The following is a 20,472-nucleotide window of genomic DNA, read 5'->3' as shown; positions in this document are numbered from 1 at the left end:
GCCCCGCGCGCCCCCGCTCCCTCCCTCCCTCTCCCCGGGCTAGGCTGGGGGTTCCGGGGGCTCCGCTCGCCGGCGCTCGGTATTTTCCTGGCTGCGGAGGTGCAGCAGATGGGTCTCGGAGCTCCGCCCCGCCCCGCCGGGTCCTAGCGCCCGCCCTACCCGCCTCCGAAGGGGACCTGGCCCTACCAGTCCTCAGGCAGGGGTCGGGGAGGGGCCCAGATAGAGTGGGCTCTGAGAAGAAGGGCGAGGAGGTGCTCGAAGAGGGATTCTGGAAGTTACCTGCGAACCCCTTCTCTTCAACACCCTCCCATACTCACAGGTACACACCTCTGCAACAACCTAATTAGACACAAGGAACCACCCAGAGACCCAAAGATGGGCACACTCCCCCTACCACAGTCAAGAGCCCATAGCTTGCAGCCCCCAACAACCACTAGCCACTCCCATCTCACTCCCGGCTGGGAGCTTTAACCAGGCTCTCCTCCAGCCCGACTCTGGCCCTTGTCCACCACCACCCCTCCTGAGCACCCACGCATGTATTCACACACCTCGCATGGATTAGACTAGGCTCTCAAGAGCATCTGGCCCCAGAGCTCTGGGGCTACCCTGTCCCTCCCCAGGCGGAGCTGTCCAGAGCTCCACAGCCACAGGGTAGGTAGGTCCACCAGTACTCCAGCCACCCCTTTCAGCCAGGGAGGCTGCTACCTGCCCCCCTGGGTCCTAGTGCCAGCTCTGCCTCCAGCTGCCCCGTGTGAACTGAGGCCAATAGTTCAATTTCTCTGAGGTGAGGCCAGTATGAGTGGGGCAATGGGCCCAAGGCTAGCATTCACTGACCCTAGTGACTTGCCCTTGACTGCAGAGGGCTAAGGAGAGCTAGGGCCCGTGGTGAGCTCCCCTGGATGGGCAGCTAATAGGGCACAAGTGCCCATCACTTGTCCACTGCCACACGGAGAGTACATGGCCATCCTTCCCAGAACCCAGATCTCAGCCTCCTCCCACCCCAGGGTTCCTTCCTCTGCTCTGGCTGTCCCCATCATCTTTCTGAGCCTTAGCTTCCCATCTGTAGAATGCGAGCATCAGAATGTATAACCTCCTAGCCTCACCATCCTAGAGCTCTGGGATGGAACAGCTTTTCTTAAAGGTGCTGGAGAAAGATAAGGAGTTGTCACGGTGGGTTCACAAATAGAGGTGTTTCTTCCTGAAGTGCTTAGGGCTCTGAGATGTGTGTGAATCAGGCCCAATTTTAAAAGTGGAGGGGGTGAGCAGGGAGCCCTGATGGCAAGTGACCCCAAGGTCCATTCTGCAAAGTAAATCTTGTAAAATGAGTTGCAGGTCCCCATGAGGCTTGTGTGATGACCTTAGATCTCCAGTGTGAGGGGCATAGTCAGATAATCACCCTCACCCCTTCTAACCCACATTCTTTAAGTGTGTAGAAATGGGTGGCAGGGGGGCTGGATCTGGGTTCAGGAGGCCAGCGCTCTGGCTCTCTGTTATGCATGTCTTCTGCCTCCACCCCAACCCTAGGCAGTTCACTGCCCCTCCCCTGGCTTCAGTGGTTTTATCTGACAGCCTCATACCCAGGCTAATGGGAGATTCAAAGAGGGGTACACAGAGCCTGCTTTGTGAACTGTAGCCTCTGGGATCTGCCACGAGGAAAAGAGAGAGGAGCACTGGCCTGGCGGCTCCTGCCTTCTTAGGGCCCCAATGACACACATCTCAGCTGACAGCAGGCACCAGGGCAGTACCCCTCTCATGCCTATCACCCAGTCTAGGGTAGAAGAGATAAGGCTGGGGTGACAGCAGGAGATAGCAGTGAGGACAGACAGGACTTCTCCACCCTCCAGAGCACTGCCAGCCTGAGACACACAAACTCAGGGAGGTACACATGGCAGAAATCAAACCAACACTCAAATCCAAATATAGATTAACCAAGAATGAATCTTTTGGGTCTTGGGGCAGTAAAAGTGGGTGACCTGGTACCTCTGGGCTCAGATGGCTATGCCCTGGGCTCAACCCTGCCTGGAAGTTTAGGCCAGGCTAGCCAGAGCTCTTGCAGGCCCCCCCAAACCCCAGGAATTTAGGTATCTCTAGCTCAAGGGTTCATGACAGCCTCCCAAACATGCCTGGATCAAAGCAGATTCATATCCTGTCTCAAACACCCCTGGGCAGCAGAGAGAAGGCTAGGAGGGCTGGGATGGGTGACCTGGGGGAGGAGTCTGGAGAGGAGTCCTAGGACTTGGCCATCCCTGCTTCCCACAGCCTGGAAGTGCAAAGGGCCTGTGGAACTGGGTTCAAATCCTGTCTATACCATTTCCTAAATGTGTGACCAAGAGCAGGTGACATGTCCTCTCTGAACCTCAGTTTCTTCATCTAGAATAATAATACCTACTCTCTGAGAATTATTGCAAGGAAAAGAGTTGTACATGTATCAGTTTCACCTCCAAGTAACTAAAAATATAACCGGAGGGAGAAGGGTAGGGAGGAATAAATGCACTGTACAAAAATGGCATATTTCCAACAAAAAAGTGTTAAGGTAACATCTTGATAGGATGGTTGTTAAGATTCTCAGGAAAGAGTAAACAGTGGAAAAGCTTGGCAAAGCATGACCCTGCTCTTCCCGCTGCAGCCCCTGCACCAACCACAGGGCCCCTTGACGGAAAGTGGATTGGGTGAGGTGCCTCTCTGGGCCCCAGCCCCAGAATGGGACAACACCAATCAGGAGTCAGAGTGGGAGTGGAAGGCAGGAGCGTGTAAGAGAAAGAGAAGGTGCTTAGCAAACTGAGAGGGATCATGAGAATGTGAGGAATCATTACCCACGGTGCTGAGCAAGTGCTGGTCTTACACATGCCCCTCACAGAGAGAGCAGCTGAGGTGTGGGAGGCATGGGGACGCCCCTGAATCAAAGTAAGACAGAACCCATCTAGGGACCTCCAGTACCACAGGACTCTTGGAATGGGGGTTGGCGGTCGTTTGGAGATATCCACACCAGTCCTTGCTCACTGCCCCCTGACAGCTGTTGCAATAGGGTCAGGGCACCTGCCTGGAGCCACCCATGACCTGGTCCCTCACATTCCCCTCAACTCCCCTCGCTGAGTCCCCGTCAGGACTAAAGACCCTGAGACTGATATCATATGGCCACAGCCCCTAACTGTACAGATGGAGAAACAAAGGCTCCACCAGCAGGGACAAAGCAGAGGTAAGATCCTAGGTCTCCCAGCTCCTAACCCAAGGCTCTGTCCCTGTTCCCCATTATACACCACTACTTTCACTACCCCAGGGGTGACCTTGGGGTAGTCACCACCCTCTCTCTGCTTCAGGATTCATCCTCTGCCCAAGGGCCCCACCCTGTCCAGTGTCCTGGACAATGAGGGGCTACCAGGTCTTGACTTGCTCTGGGGTGCTCCCTCCAACTCATCATCTAGTCAGACGGATGGCTGCCTGGATCTCCCCCTGGGAGATGAGGAGAAGGCCCCCCTGACGCCTTCTCCCCCAACTCCCTCTCCTCAGGGGTAACTGGCCCTGCCAGTTTAGTTGGAGAAAATTCCCAGGTTGCCTAGGGTAACGAGGCAGTATCCTGGGGGCACCGTTCTAGAAGACTGGGCAATGACCTGTGTGATGTCACCAGGAAGGAGCAGAGTAGAGAGGTAATTCCTGAGGCCCCTCTGGAAGGGCCCAGGGCAGAGCACCCTGAGGCCCCCAGGGCTGGCTCGGCCTTGAGACGCACATGTCCATTACAGTTTGATGCAGGTGGCAATAGGCTCGGCACCCCAGTCCCAACTGGACCTGGATCTAAGTGTTTGCCCAGGGTGGGTCTCCTACCCCTGCTGGGCCTCCCTGAGCAAAGAGCCCAAGCACTGCCCTGAGGGAGCTGCTAGAGCCTGAGGGAGTCACAGAGAGGCACACAATCACAGTTACCCACATCCCCTCTCCTCCTGGTGACACTGTCACAGCCATGTGCCATCACACTGATGTCCTGTCACAGACCCACACAGCCACATACAACCTCAGTCTCATGCGTGGGAGCCCAACATGGGTACACTGGCTCGGGTGCACCAGGTCACCCAAGTAGAGTTGCCAGATAAAACCCAGGACACCTCGTGAAATTTGATTTTCAGATAAGGAAGATCATTTTTAGTATGAGCATGTAGCAAATACTTGCTAAATCTGGCAACCTTATACCTGAGGCCCTGTGCCACACCCACATCACAAAGCCTCAGAGAGCTACACCAGTCCCTCACCTGCCCTGGGAAGGTACAGTCAGCACCCGGGTCACAGCTGTTGCACACACGTGCACATACGTGCACACGCACACACACACGAACGGCCTTGCACATCCTCTCTGTGAAGGGGCCCTGGGCCAGAGTAAGAGTCTGCCACACTCATTTTGTCTAACCTTCACAATAACCTTAGGTGGAAGGTCATACAGGGACTCTTAGCCTCATTTGACAAACGAGAAAAATAAGGCCCAGCAAGAAACAGAACCTATCCTTGGTATCCCCACGTGTGGTCCCCTGGCAGGGGCAGAAGGGGTGCAAGGGAAGTCATGTTATACCTGGGCTGGGCTGTGTTCCTGGGCAGGTCTGAGCTCCTCAAGCAGGCCTCTTAGACGAGCCTCTCCCAGGTAGGAACAATAGCCTAGGGGTTTGGGGGGGTGGACCCTCTGCGCCTTCCCCCATCCAACGGGTGATCCTAAGTGCTCCCCAGAGGCCCCTCTGGTCCCAGGAGGTGGGAACTGTCCTGGCAGGGCACTGAGGGCCCAGCTTTGAGATTAAAAAATACGAAGAAACGGAAAGAAGGAAGTTGTGCAGGCTTCCAGAAAAGAGGCTGTCGTCCCAAGGCTGGAGTTCTTGCCCTGGTAAAAGGGCCAGAAAACCTTGTCCTCCCCAGAGACACACAAAGACACCTCCACCCCCACTGCCACCCAGCCTGAGCACATAGCTGAGGGGAGGGCCTGGGGTCAGGCAGATGGATCAGGAGCCTCTGACTGGAAACTTGAGGGCTTGTGGAAGGCTGCATCAACCCAGCAATCGAACTGAGCTGCTGCAGGCGGCAGTGCCCCAAAGACATCATCAGCAGAAGGACCCAGCCTGCAGAGGGGGTGCTGGCCATCTGGGCCTGGGCCCTCCCGAAGAGGAGTCTCCATGGTTCCACCCTGGGCCCTGCCGACCTTGGGCAAGGCCCTGCACCTCTCTGGTCTGTCTTCCTGTCGAAGGGGTGGTGCTCAGGATGCCCCTCCACCGGCCTGGGGCAGGTGGATGGGCTCTGTAAATTGTGAAGTCCTGCATGGAGGGGGGGTTGCAGTGGAGCTCTGTTAGTCTCTTTCCCCCAAGCCTGGGAGCACCCTGGGCAGCAAGACCCCGCAAGGCCCAGAGAGAAGCTCCCAGGACTCTAGGGTACAGGGACTGGAGGATGGGGAGGGAAGGACAGAAGAGGAGGAGGAATAGACAGGGTGAAATACCCTGCTCAGCAGTCTACCACAATGGGTAAGAGCCTGGGCTATGGAGCCAGGCTGTCTGGGTTAAACCCTCTTACTGTGTGATCTAGAACAAGTTACTTAACCTCTCTGTGTCTCAGTACTCCCATTTCTAGAATGAGTAGGCTAGTAGGACTTACACCATTGCCTCGGGGACGAAGTGAGTTCACGCACGTGGAGAGCTCAGCACGGTGCCCAGCAAGCAATGAGCACTCAATAAACGCCACAGCTGCTATCAGTTCTTGTCTCCTGAGGCCCCTTAACCCCCGTCTGCCAGCTGTCCCCAAGGCATGGCCTCCTTCCTAAGCCTCTGTTCCTTGACCTGGAGGCAGTGCCTCCCTCTTCTGACGTGGAAGAAAAGAAACAGTCTGGGTTCACTTGGAGCCTGGAGGGCTGAGAATAAAGCAGAAGTGAGTGCTATGACATCTTGTCCCCCTCCCTCACCCCAATTCCAAACAGCTACAAAGGCCTGGATGGGCTCCCTTTGGAAGGCCTTCGCTCAATGGCATGAGCTCCTTGCATCCACACAGCCCCTTCCCCAGTGTCTGACAACTGGATGCTAGGACAGCAGCAGGACCCAGGGAGCCTGGCTATGCCCAGCCAGCGGGCAGGACAGTACTGAGACGTCCACACTCCAGGGGCTGGTTCCTAGGACCCTGTGAAGGGCTGGTGTGGGGAAGGCTTGCTAGGAGCTCTGTCAGTGAGTGGGGCTGAAGGCTCTGCCTTGAGTCGGGGTTCATTCTGGGGCCAAAATTCACACCTGGAACAGGCCTAGAATAGACCCAGCTTCCATGGGGCACTGCCGTGCAGGGGACTCCTGCCAACCTCTACCCCCTTCCCTGAGGCCCTGGTGCCCCGCGTTAGCGGGCATCTCCACAGTGCTCTCCCGGGGGCGGCTGCCTCCTTCAGCACCTTCTAAATTTAGGGCTTGGGCTCTGTGACTCATTCCTGAATCTGCTCGGCTCCCCTCCTCCAGGAGTGTGCTCCCGTGGTAGTTTTATCTTCTGCTGCCTCAGACGGATTAACAAGGCCCTAGAATCCTACAGCAGCCACACACACCAAGGAGAGCTCCCCAGTCCACCTGCCCCAGCTCGGCTCTGGGCTTCTCTCTGACCAGGTCCTGTGCTCCCCCCTCCCTTTACCTATCCATGCACCCACCCCCACCCTGCCACTCCCCGACCACAACCCACCCAGGTGGCTGCATTTGAGGCTGGCTCCAAGCGGGACTGTGGTGGCCGTGGGGAAGGAGATGTAGCCAAGCCCTGCCCCCTCCAAACCAGCTGCCAGGCAGAGCCCTGGCCTAACATCAGGACACCTGAGTTCTGGCTCAGACTCACTCCCACCTTACTGTGGGGCTCCTGGTGAGTTCCCGGCCTCTCCGGGCTTCTCTTTCTTCCTCTGTGAATAAGGGGTTTGAACCAGACCTCCACTAGGGAGGCCTGGACCAGAGCTGAATTTACCACTGAGCAAGACTGCCATCTTCAAACAGGGTGGGCTGGCGGCAGGGTTATCTGACGTTGGGCCCTGTCTCCCACCCAGGCTCCTCTCTGCCCGTGGCTCCTGCTCTGTTCAAGGAACACACAAGTCAAGGCCCTGCTGTCAGCCTTTTGGGACTTCTGTCCTGCCGGGAGAAAGGGTTGTGGTTCTGGTCTCACTGTCCAGGGCTGTGACCTTTGGGCAAGAATCACCTTTACTCTGGACCCAGGTTGTGGGGAAGTGAATCACGTGCATGTAGAGGTGTAAATGCTCCCTGTCAAGTTCCCAGTGCCAGAGGGGGAAATGGGGATGTGAGTGCCCCCTTCGACTTCCAGAAATGCAGGCCCCCTGAGCACAGAGTGGAGGTATCTGGGAGATGGACAGACCTGGGGCTGCGACATCTCTGCCCCTGCTGGGCTCTGGGAGAACCCTATCTGCAGCTGGCCTCCACCTGTGTTCCTGAGTAACAAAGAGTGGCTAATGTTTGCTGAGCATGTACCATGTGCCTGGTGATGTTCTACACGTGTAACAGTTCTTAACTCATTTATTTCATAGTTATACCTCAAGACAGCCCTTGAATAAGGCTTACCACGCCACTCTACAGACAGTGAGGCTCAGAGTGGGGTAGTGACTCGCCAAGGATCCCAGCATTAAGTCACTGGGAGGGCTAGTTAAAAGCCAGGTCTGACTGCACTCCTGGCTTCTGTTTGTACCCTAAGGTAGCTCTTCTCAGCGTATACATTAGACACTCAATAAATGTTTGATGAAGATGTTTGATCACTGCCATGTAATGGAAAGATCCCTGTCCTAGTCCAATTTTACGCCAGCTCCTTGTGTGTCCTGAAGAAAAGTTCTTTCTTCCTTTAGCCTCTGTTTCCCCTGCTGAAAACAGATGATAAGTGAAGGTCCAGGGAATTAGATACTTGGAGGTGGGGAGGATCTTGAATTTCTATTTCTACAAACACCTGCCTTTCATGACTTGCCTGAGGAGGCCCCATCTGCAACCAGACCTTAGGGTCTCCTAGCCCCTCCTATACCTATGTCCAGAACCTCTAAGAGCACTCCAGAGACAAACAACTGGGTACAGCCCAGTTCCAAAGGACAGAGAAAAGTTCATTTCCCTGGCAGGCAGCTGCCTGATCTTGGGGGGTGGTAAGGTATGCCTATGGTGCCACCTGACTGCTCCACCTGGTTGGAGGAGTGGCTCCTACAGCCTCTCAGCTCAACCAGCATCACTTCATCTCCTTAGCATCCAAGCCAGCCCAGGCACCACCTCCAGCTATCGCTGGCCCCAACTGGAATCACCTGAGCACCCAATTCCTCCCAGGCTCAGAAACAGAGCCCACTCTTTTCCATTCAGGGTCTGTCCCCTTCATATTACTCCTTCATCTGTCACACTTGAGTTCGTTCGTTTACCTGGGCCACTCTCCTGAGAAGCAGGGTCTGTACAGCTCCAGCAACACTGTCCTCTGTCTTCAGGATTCTCCAGTTCCTCCTTAGTTTCTGGCCTTTGGTAGTCATCTCAACAGAACAGGGCCTTTCTCCACTAGGCCCAGGTTGGGTAGGAGAAGGATGAGGAATAGGGACTCCTCCAGACTCCATCTCTCTAAGCCTGTATCCAACAAAGACACTAATCCTTGGGGTGCAGGGAAGGGCTCCAAGCCCAAACGCAGGAAGCCTGTGCGTTAGCCCTTGCTCACAGACTGCTGAGATCTGGGGCAAGCTCCTGCCCTTCTTGGGGCCCTCAGTTTTGCAATTTGTATAATGAGGAAATAGCTCCTCAATCTGCAATCACCCGATTATAATAATCTTTTGCCTTTATACATTGCTTGGCAACTTAGTTTCACTTCCGGATCTTATTCAATCCTTCCAATAACCTATTTCCATTTACAAATGAGAAAGCTTAGGTCCTCAGGGGAACAGAACTATCAAGGTCACACAGCAACTCAGAGATAGAGCCTGGGCTAGAGTCCTTGAATCCTGAACCATCTGTGGTCTTCCACACTCTTAAGATAGGACTCTGGCTGTATGACTTTCTCTGACCCGTTGCCCCACTGGTAAAATGACTGCTCTAAGGATCAAATTAAGAGAGGCAATGAAGGGGGCTGTGCTTTGCAAACCATAAGAAAAAGGACAACAGAAGAACAACGGGACGGTTACGTTACTATTTATTACTCTTACCTTTGCTAAGGCGCCCCCTCGTGTCCATCCCGAGGCGCTCCGTTTGCGCAGGCGCTCTTTGGTGTTTACGGAAGCCTTGAGGCCCAGCATTTGCGCGTGCGCTCCGCGTAAGGGGCCGCCCAATGGCCTTCTGGCTGTTCGCCGTCGGACGCTGCCTTCAAGTTCCCTAGTGGTTGTGGCCGCCCAGTTACTATGGTTCCCTGGGGCCCTGTCTGCTCTGCTTGGGTTGAGGCGTTTCTACAACTCCGGAGCGGCGGAGACCTAAGGAATGGCAGGGAGAGGCACACCGCGGTCTCCCAGGACTCCAGCATCTCAGTTACCGCTGTACTTTAGTAGGGGTGCCGACTTTGGCGCCCCTCACGGCAGATATGGCGGCCCGTGCACTGCCTCTTGGGAGCCTCAATTCGCTGCTAGAACTTTTCCGAGTTGGAACGCTGTTAAAACTACATTTCCCAGAAGTCCAAGAGCCAGAGTCGCGGGAAAAGGGCCTGGGGCACGTGGGGAGATGGAGTGTGGGGACGGTAGTGAGTTTGTGCAGGCAGGGAAACGCGATGAAGTGGTGGAGCCTCGCTCTCTGAGCCTGGGCTGTGGGTTCGAGGTACGCACGAGTTACACGATAGCTGTCATAGGGAGAGAGTAGCGCTGTTGGACTGAGTTTTAGAAAGAATACTACACACTACGTGTCTGCACCTCCCACAGGGCTTCCACCCCCATCACTCTTAGGAGACTGCACTCCCAGGCGTCACCGTCGCCTGGGACTCTGAGTTCTCTTACTGCTGTTCAAAAGAACTGTTTATAATAATGGAAATATTCTATAGCTGCATTGTCCAATAGGGTAGCGTCTAATCTGTGGCTACTGGACATTTGACATGAGGCTAAGTGCCATGGAGGAAGAAAAACTTTTACTGAGTTTATTTTTTAAATTCAATTAATTACTTTTAATTACATTTAAATAGCCACCTATGGCTAATGGCTACCATATTTGACAGCGGCACACTATACTAGACTAGACCTCTTAGTGTTCAATACCAACAATCACCTTCCCGCTTTGTGAGACCTGACAATTTAGTTTTCTTCCTACTGTTGACTAAAAGTAAGTACACCACCTAAAAGTTGAGAACTTTGTTTTATTCGCAGCCTTACTGAGGACTATAGCCGGGGATGGCAGCCTCTCAGATAGCTCTGAAGGACTGTTCCAAAGACGTAAGGGAGGAGCAAGGAGTTTTTCCTGAAAAAAACATGTAGTGAACATCCAAAGATTACTGCTAATCACACACAAGAAACCAGACATCTCCAGTTAATTGTTTTAGTGCCTATGCATGGGAAGATGCAAGAGTCTGGGCTCATTGAAATTATTCCTTTGGTATGCAACTTAACTATCTAGGGCTAGTATCCTGTTTTTCTCCATCCAGAATTCCCCTCAGGGTGCACCGTTCAGGGGTGCCTGCAGTGCCTGATGGCTGGATGGCAGGAAGCATTCTTTGTTTACTGACGTCAGGCAACACTGTTTTGTCCACACTGCCTACTCACTACACTTAGGCTTTGCAGATTCCACCTCCATTGTGTGTCCCTTGAAAACCTAAAAATTAGTTCAGACTGTAAAAATCTGCTGTGATGTTCATCAGGCTGGAATAACGGGCACAGATAAAGCCAGCTGCAAAATTAATAAGAAACAATATTTTCCCCAAGGATATACTGCAACTATAAAATGTCATAACAACCCCCTCCTTTGAGTGACTACTTCTTTCTTACCGAGCAACTTTGTTTTCTAAAATCATAGACTGTCAGAAATTTTGCTGTTTGAAATTATATAAGTAGGAATGAAACTCTTGCCTGGAGGAGTTAAATCACTAAAAGGACAGGATTTACAATCCAGGTGCAGAGACTCAGATAAGGGATTTCTAAACATATATTCCACATCTGCCTTAACTTTATTGTTTCCAAGGAAACAGGACCTTGAGTCCACTGAGCAGTCCAGACGCAGTTCTGCTTTGCTTTGAGCCATCAAAATATTGCCTCATTTAAATTTCACCTAATTCCACCTCTCTCTCAAATCCTATAAGAACTCTATTCCTTTGTGTTTGGTAGGACATCTCATTTTTCCTCTGATGTGTTGTCTTCCTCCTAGCAATGGGTCAATAAACCTGACTTCATTGGACTATGGATTTGTCCCTGGTGATCTTTGATTGGGTTGACACGCTGAAATACTGGTGTCATTCTGGTTCTATCACAGGCCCTCTCTTCACTCTGCGTACTCTCTTTGGATGACCTCATTCACTTCCATCCATAAGCTGATTCCCCAATTTATGGTTTAGGCCTTTCTCTGGCCTCTGGGATGTCTGCTTCTGGTTCCTTAAACGCAGCATATTTATTTATTTTTTGAAATTCATTTATGTATTTATTTTTGGCTGCGTTGGCTCTTCATTGCGGTGCGCGGGCTTCTCATTGCGGTGGCTTCTCTTGTTGCAGAGCACAGGCTCTAGGCGCACGGGCTTCAGTAGCTGTGGCTCGCGGGCTCCAGAGCGTAGGCTCAGTAGTTGTAGCGCACGGGCTTAGTTGCTCCGCGGCATGTGGGATCTTCCTGGACCAGGGCTCGAAACCGTGTCTCCTGCATTGGCAGGTGGATTCTTAACCACCGCGCCACCAGGGAAGCCCAAACTCAGTGTATTTAATACTGAATCTTTTTTTTTTTTTTCTTTTGGCAACCACTCTTCACTGCTGTGTTCCAAGTAAGAACTAGGCACTGACCACCTCTGACCATGAGATGGTGGGACACTCCTCACCTGGGTCAGGTACCTCTTCACTCACTGTCCTCAAACGGCATCACACTGGATCAGCTGCTTTTCACATAGGTCAGCAGCCTAAAACTATAGAAAGTTGGAAGGAATGATGGGCTGTAAGTGAAAAGCGGGTCTCAATTACTCTGCCCCTTTCCGCCCCCACCGAGCCCTTGATAATGGCTGGGGCCTCACAAAGGAGGCTGCAGAGGCGATCCCACCTGTCTCCCCCTCATCTCTCATGGTCTCCTCCCTAGAAGCTCTTCCAGTTGTGTCACCAGCTCATCCAGTCCCTAGTCCCTGCTAGTGCCTTGGGAATTTCATAGCCACCTATTTTCGCTGAGCCTGGTGGCTTTGCATAGGGTCAAGCTGTGGCCTGCCTGCTGCCCAGAGGGAGGGTGAGTACTGTGGGAAGAAGCTTCCTCTTGGGCTGTGCTTGGTTTTCTCTTGAACATGGCTAAAACCAAATATACTTCAACATCTTGAGGATTTAAGTTCCTTGTGAAGGACCCTCTTGCCACTTTATTCCACCCCACCTCTGCCACATCTCATCTACCAAAGAATTTTCTATTCCTCTTATTCATATAACTTTGACCTGCCTTTTTGGAAAATGAGAAGAGGTCATCTTTCCTGCCCATTTCAAAGCATTGTTCACATTCGCCCATATTGAATGATGCCCAAATCACAAGTTTCTCTCCTTGGTGGGTGTAGTTTCAGTTCATCCCATTCCAAACACTGTTTTCACTTTAATGCAATAGTCAACAGTGCGTGCACGTGGTGTGTAGGGAAGGTTGGGGGTCCCAGGACCCCTTTAGCTACAGATGAACTCACTTCCCTCAAACCCCAAGCATTTTGACCATTTCATGCTTTTAGACTGTTTAATTTTTAGTTCTATATTATTTAATTTATAATCTTTGGTGGTCCATTGGTTATAGACATAAACAACTATTTAAAGAGAAGCATAAAAATAAACCTATAAATTTGTCTAAAGATGATTGTTGCCAGATTCTTGCATTTATCCAATCAAAATGTATACACGGCACATCCAGATGTCAATAAGACTGCAAAGCTACAGCTAGAAAAAAGAAAAAAAAAGTGGACGTGATGATCATACTTCATTTGGCTTTTCATGTTCCGAGAATAAAGCCAGCCCACTCTCCCCGGTATCATTTGTGAAAACTGCTTGCAAACAGCAGTCTGAACATTTAATCTCATCATTTAGAAACAAAACATAAACATTAGAAACAAAAAATAAACCTGTTGGATTTTAAAAAGTATTATGATTACTGTTATTTTATTTATTTTTGGGCAAGCCTCGAGACTTGCAGGATCTTAGTTCCCTGACCAGGGATCAAACCCGGGCCGCCTGTGGTGGAAGCGCAGAGTCCTAACCATTGGACCTCCAGGGAAGTCTAAAAAGTATTATGAAGTATTTCAGACATATATTTCCATGTTAGGACACACAGATCCAGCTTCTTCTTTGGATTGCATTGAATTCCACCTTGTGGATATACCATATATGTAACCATTCATCCTGTCATATACTGGAGTGCAACTGCTGGGGCCAAGGGTGTGTTTGAATGTGTGTGTGTGTAGTATGACCAAAGTGCCTTCCCAAGAGGTTAGCCCTGTTTACGTTCCCACCAGCAGGAATGATGGTTCCATTTCCCCTCACCTCTAAATATTAATAAATTTCTTAATTTTTACCAGTCTGATGAGTGAAACTTGACCTCTCAGTCATACTTTAACTTACATTTCACTAGTTTTGCATAGTTTTATTTTTTGTGGACCATTTGTTTTTCTTCTTCTGATAAAAGTCATTGCCCGTTTTTATACTGGGTTTTCTGTTCTTTAGTTGACTTGTGGAAGTTCTTTATATCTTCTGGATTTTACTAATTTGTTATACATGTCGCAAGTGTTTTCTCCTCATCCATCTCTCTATCTGCCTCTCTTTTTACTTTGTGTATAGTGTCTTTTTACTTTGTATATAGTGTCCTTTCACTTTGTGTATACTATTCTCTCTATCTGTTTTCTCTTTTTACTTTGTGTATATAACATAAAAATTACCACTTTAGCCATTTTTAAGTGTACAGTAATTCAGTGGCATTAATTACATTCACAATGTTGCACAGCCATCACCACTATTTCCAAAACTGTTTCATCATCTCAAACAAGTTTTGTAAACATTATGTAATAACTACCTATTTCCTCTACACAGCCCCAGTAACCTCTAATCTACATTGTCTCCATGAATTTGAGTATTCTATATATTTTATATAAGTGGAATCATAAAATATTTGTCCTTTGGTATCTGACTTATTTCACGTAGTATAAGTTTTCAAGGTTCATACAAGTTGTAGCGTGTATCAGAACTTCATTCCTTTTTATGGCTGAATAACATTCCATTGTAGGTATAAACCACATTTTGTTTATCCATTCATCTGTTGATGGACACCAATTGTCTCCACCTTTTGTCTATTATGAATAATGTTACTATGAAATGGGCATACAACTATCTCTTTGAGTCCTTGCCTTCAGTAAATCTAGCAGTGGAATTGCTGGGTCATACAGTAGTTTACATGTTTAACCTTTTGAGAAACCATCAAACTTTTCCACAGCAGCTGTACCATTTTACATTCCCACTAGCAATGCCCAAAGGTTGTTCCAATTTCTTTCTTTCTTTTTTTTTTAAATTAACTTTATTGGGTACAGTTGCTTTACAATGCTGTGTTAGTTTCTACTGTACAGCAAAGTGAATCAGCTATATGTATACATATATCCCTTTTTTTGGATTTCCTTCTCATTTAGGTCACCACAGAGCACTGAGTAGAGTTTCCTGTGCTATACAGTAGGTTCTCATTAGTTATCTGTTTTATACATAGTATCAATAGTGTATATGTGTCCATCCATATCTCCCAATCCATCCAATTTCTTAACATCCTTGCCAATGCGTATTATTTTCTATTAAAACAATTTTTTTAAAATTATAGCCATTCAGGGCTTCCCTGGTGGCGCAGTGGTTGAGAGTCCACCTGCTGATGCAGGGGACACGGGTTCGTGCCCCAGTCTGGGAAGATCCCACGTGCCATGGAGTGGCTATGCCCATGAGCCATGGCCACTGAGCCTGTGCGTCTGGAGCCTGTGCTCTGCAACGGGAGAGGCCACAACAGTGAGAGGCCTGCGTATCGCAAAAACAAAACAAAACAAAACAAACAAAAAACTAAAACTAGAATTACCATATGACCTAGCAATCCCACTACTGGGCATATACCCAGAGAAAACCATAATTCAAAAAGACACATGCACCCCAATGTTCATTGCAGTACTATTTACATAGCCAGGTCATGGAAGCAATCTAAATGCCTATCGACAGACGAATGGATAAAGAAGATGTGGTACACATATACAATGGAATATTACTCAGCCATAAAAAGGAATGAAATTGGGTCATTTGTAGAGACGTGGTTGGATCTAGAGACTGTCATACAGAGTGAAGTAAGTCAGAAAGAGAAAAACAAATATTGTATATTAACGCATATATGTGGAACCTAGAAAAATGGTACAGATGAACCGGTTTGCAGGGCAGAAACAGAGGCACAGATGTAGAGAACAAATGTATGGACACCAAGGGGGGAAAGCCATGGCAGGGTGGTGGTGGTGTGATGAATTGGGAGATTGGGATTGACATATATATACTAATATGTATAAAATATATAACTAATAAGAACCTGCTGTATAAAAAAATAAAATTCTAAAATTCAAAAAAAAATCCTCAAATTTCCTGAAAGTAAAAAAAGATTTTGATAGTCATTGTTTAATTTTTTTTAAACAATAATAAAGATGATGTGAAACTAAAAAAAAAAAAAAGGAATGATGTAGATCTATGTAGTCTGATATGGAAAGTTCTGCAAGACATTGAAAATATAGTTACATAAAGAAGCAAATGTGGAACAACGTGTAAATGCTACGTGTGTTTATAGTCTCGTATATATATAAATATTTCTGAAAGGATACACACTAAATTGTTCATGGTGATACTTCTAGAGAAGGAGACTGGGACATTGGTGTGTATCAGCAATAATGATGCGTTCACACCGATTTTTCTCTTCCAGGGAACAGAGGAGACTACATTTTCCAGCCTTCCTAGTAGATGTGATCTCACCAACGAGGAGGTGGGCAGAAGAATGTGTCACTTCAGGTCCAAGGCAATTAAGTATCAGTGTGACTGTTCCCCCCCACCCCCACCCCTAACCTCTCTCCCATCTGAACAGTTGGGATCAAAGAACTCTGAGATGATGGAGATGCTGGGAGGAAGCAGCTTGGATCTGAGTCACTGTTGAAGGAGAATAGTACACCACATGGTCTACCCCACACTGGAATGTGAGGGAGACATACATTTTTGTGTTTTAAGCCACTGAGATTTGAAGGTTTATTTGGTACCACATATAGTGGATTAAAGATGGCCAGAAATTCTTTGACGCTCCTTTCACTGAAAGCTGGGGTCTCTGTCCTTGAATCTGGCCTGGACTGGGACTGCTTCGGCCAGTAGAATGCAGAGAAAGTGATGCTGTGTTAGCTTCTGGGGTCAAGGCTTAAGAGACCAGTAGCTTTCTTGCTGTCTGTTGGAATGCTTGTTTTGGGATGCATCCTCTCAGAATCTAGCCACTGTGCTCTGAGAAACCTAAGTTATGTGGTGGGGCCACATGTAGGGCTTTCGTTTTCAGGTTTTCAGCTCGAATCCACCTTCCAGCCAACAGCCAGCATCTCCTGCTGGCTAAATAAGTGAGCCATTATTAGCGACCAACCCGGCTGAGTCTTCATATGATTCCAGTCCTGGTTATGACTACGACCATGTAAGAGACTCAAAGCAAGAATCATCTGAGCTCAGGCAACACTCAGAATCATGAGAGCTATTAAGAAATAGTTGTATTAAGTAATAGATAACCAAAAGACCACTGAATAGTCTGTCCTATGCTAACCAATATGAAGGTGTGAAGTGAAGAGGCTCACTCTTATACTATTTGAATTTTTGGCTACGGGCATGTGATTTATTTTTCAGTTAAAAATGGTTACAATTTTGAATTCAAAACTTCTAAGTACTGAGTCATGAGAGCTGTTTTTGTGTGTGTGTGTGTGTGTATATATATATATATATTTTTTTAATTTTATTTTTGGTTGCATTGGGTCTTCATTGCAGTGTGCGGGCTTCTCATTGAGGTGGCTTGTCTTGCTGCAGAGCATGGGCTCTAGGCACGCGGGCTTCGGTAGTTGTGGCTCGCGGGCTCTAGAGCGCAGGCTCAGTTGTTGTGGCGCATGGGCTTAGCTGCTCCGCGGCATGTGGGATCTTCCCAGACCAGGGCTCAAACCCGTGTCCCCTGCATTGGCACGTGGATTCTTAACCACTGTGTCACCAGGGAAGTCCCTGTTTTTGTATATTTTTGATAACAGCAACAGCAGTAAATATTTACTGATCACCTAGTCAGTTGATGCCAGGCCCTGTTCTAGGTGTTTGAAGACAGAGCTGGGATCAAGGCTGACTTGGTCCTGGCTCTGCTGAAGCTTCCAGCCTGATCGGAGAGATAGGCCATACACAACAAAACAAACACAGAAACATGATCCTTTCTGAGAGTGATAAGTGCTCCGAAAGGAACAACAACTGGATGATTTGTAGACATTAATTGGGATGGGAGCTATTTCAGATTGGGTGAACAGGGAAGGCCTTCTGAAATCTGACTTGTGGGCAGGAGTCAGTCCCTAAAAGTTCAGGAGGAAGAGCACCAGGAATAGGAAATAGCCAGGGCAAAGGTTCCACAGTAGGACTGAGTTTGGCAGTGATTTCAGTGCTGTGAATAAGGTTTTATCAAAGAGTAGAAAGAGGTAAGGTCAGACATGTGAGCAGGAGCCAGACCAAGCAGGGCCTTGAAGGCCACAGAAAAGGTTTAGGGATTTGCTTTGAATATGCTGAAAAGCCTTAGAAGGGTTTTAAGTAGAGTAACAAGAACTGATTTAGGCTTTTAAATAATCACTTTGCCTGCTGGGAGATGCCTAACCCAGGTGCAAGTTTCAAACTACATTCTAAAAACAGTAGGTCTTTAGGGCTTCCTTCGTGGCGCAGTGGTTAAGAATCCGCCTGCCAGTGCAGGGGACACGGGTTCGAGCCCTAGTCTGGGAAGACCCACATGCTGTGGAGCAACTGAGCCTGCGCTCTGGAGCCCGCAAGCCACAACTACTGAGCCCATGTGCTGCAACTACTGAAGCCCACGATCCTGGAGGCTGTGCTCTGCAACAAGAGAAGCCACCGCAATGAGAAGCCTGTGCACCGCAATGCTCGCCGCAACTAGAGAAAGCCTGCGTGCAGCAATGAAGACCCAAGGCAGCCAAAAATTAAAAAATAAATTAAAAAAAAAGAAATTTGCCTTCATATATTATGAATATTACCTAAAATTTTAAAAAGCGAATTTTATAATACAACTTTTCATATTTTTTCTTTTATAAATTTATTTATTTGGCTGCGTTGGGTCTTCATTGCTGCACGTGGGCTTTCTCTAGTTGCGGCGAGCGGGGGCTACTCTTCGTTGGGCTGCGGGGACTTCTCATTGTGGAGGCTTCTCTTGTTGCGGAGCACAGGCTCTAGGTGCGTCGGCTTCAGCAGTTGTGGTGCATGGACTCAGTAGTTGTGGCTCTCGGGCTCCAGAGCGCAGGCTCAGTAGTTGTGGCGCATGGGCTTAGTTGCTCCGTGGCGCATGGGCTTAGTTGCTCCACGGCACATGGGATCTTCCCGGACCAGGGCTCGAACCTGTGTCCCCTGCATTGGCAGGCGGATTCCTAACCACTGCGCTACCAGGGAAGTCCCAACTTTTCATATTCTAAAGATAAAAAATAAATATTTTTAGCCAAAATCAAATACTTCTTTATCATATACTATCGAAAAATGACAAAATTATTTTAAATTTCCTAGGAGTGTTTTGTGAGTCAGAAAAGGGTTAGGAAACCCTCATCCCAATATGACTCTCCAACTGAGAAAAATAACGCCTCTGTGCCTCACAGCAATAACATACCCTTCAATGTGCACAACCTAAGCTCCTATGATGGTGTCCCCAGGCACCTGCAAGTCAGTCAGTCCTAAAGGGAATTTATCACTGTCGTCAACTGGCCCTGAGCCTCCAGTGGGTATCATGCCCTTCTCCTGGGCACACCTTCTAGTTAATGTTAACACCCACCACCCACTCCTTCAATAGACAGGCTAGGCTTGGGCTGGGGCTGAGGTCAGAGAAGGCTTAACTCAGTGCAGGTGCAACAAAGTTTTTCTGGAGGAGGTGACCTATGAGTAGGAGCCAGGCCCACTAGAGGGAAAGATGTTCCAAACAGCAGACATAGCATGTGCAAAGGAAATGAGGGTCAAAGACAGTGGCACAGGGGGTACTGAGCTCAACTCATTGTGGTTTCAGAGCAGAGCAGGGTACACTCTCCTGCGGTGTCACTGGCATTTACAGCTTTCCAAGACCTGTGACCCATCCCCATCTGCATTTCAACAAACCTGTCACCTCCATGGCTTGTATGGCTCCAGCGAATCTCTCCTTTCATTCGTCACACCATCCTGTCTGCAGAGCTCTGCACAGGGGTCTTGCTGGAGGCAGTTTTGTCACAGTTCCCTGCAAACCCACGATTCACTGTCAAGTGTACCTGTAAGAGATGCTGCTGCTCTTCCAGAGGCCGCCCAAATAGAGTGATCGGTTGAGCCCTGTCAGGGTTGCTGATACTGGGTTGCAGGCCAGCTCAGCCATCCACTCCTGTGCAATCTCAGGCAAGCCTTTTCTCCCCTCTAGGCCAGGGGTTTGCTGGATGAAATCAGCTGCACTCCTTCACTCTCAAGGTCCTAAATTTTCTGCGACGAACTGGACCCTAAAACCTTGCTCCCCACAAGGGCAGTTCTGCCTCCCGTCCTTCCAGGCTCGAATCTGCTGGAAGTTTTTATGCCCTCGAACCTCTGCATTTGTTCTTCCAGCTGCCTGGAATCCGTTTCTCTCTCCTCCTGGCCAATGCCTATTGCCTCCCTTATGACCCAACTCAGTGCCATCACCTCCGCAAAGCAGGGCCTCCTCCCTTCAGTCCCTTCCTCTTCCGTGCTTTCTTATCTCGCTGTCATACATTGTCTGCCTTGTGTCTGTGTCGTCTCCCCTCACCGATCTTGAAGGACTCGAGGGCAGGGTCCGGGTGTGAGAGGGGGGGTCTCCAGGTGCCCGGTTTAGAGAGCCGCCTGGTCCAGAGTGTCTGTTACTGTTGACTTCAGTCGGGGCGCGGTGGGGTTAAGGAACACAGGCTCCGGAGGCCCCGCCTGCGGAGCGCGCCAACAGGCGAGGGGGAAGCCGCCCCGGAGGCTCCGACCTCGCTCCTCGCTCTCTGCCCCGACAGCGATAGGAAACCCCACTCATGTGAGAGTTTTTGTGGGATCCGGGTGGTCTAGAGCCTGGGGCGGTTCCCCCCCACATTTTCGTTCCGTTCTCCCCCCCAAGACCACTCTTAGTACAATCCGGGGATTCCCCGCCGCTGCCCGCCCCCTGACGT

The 20,472-nt window shown here is 49.4% G+C and overlaps 1 long non-coding RNA gene across 1 annotated transcript; it reads right to left on the bottom strand.

Moving 5' to 3' along the window:
* Nucleotides 1–20: 20 nt before the first annotated feature.
* On the bottom strand, nt 21–20,407 carry LOC117313414 (uncharacterized). Its single transcript, XR_004527896.2, has 6 exons — nt 19,445–20,407; nt 11,914–12,982; nt 9,131–9,750; nt 8,366–8,561; nt 3,377–5,866; nt 21–339 (listed from the first exon to the last, which is right to left on the bottom strand). It is a non-coding gene; the product is annotated as an uncharacterized lncRNA (long non-coding RNA).
* Between the last annotated feature and the right edge of the window lie 65 nt (nt 20,408–20,472).

The sequence above is a fragment of the Tursiops truncatus genome, chromosome 8, assembly GCF_011762595.2.
Source record: "Tursiops truncatus isolate mTurTru1 chromosome 8, mTurTru1.mat.Y, whole genome shotgun sequence".
In the NCBI taxonomy this organism is placed as follows: domain Eukaryota; kingdom Metazoa; phylum Chordata; class Mammalia; order Artiodactyla; family Delphinidae; genus Tursiops; species Tursiops truncatus.
This window is presented reverse-complemented; position numbering and strand designations above follow the sequence as displayed.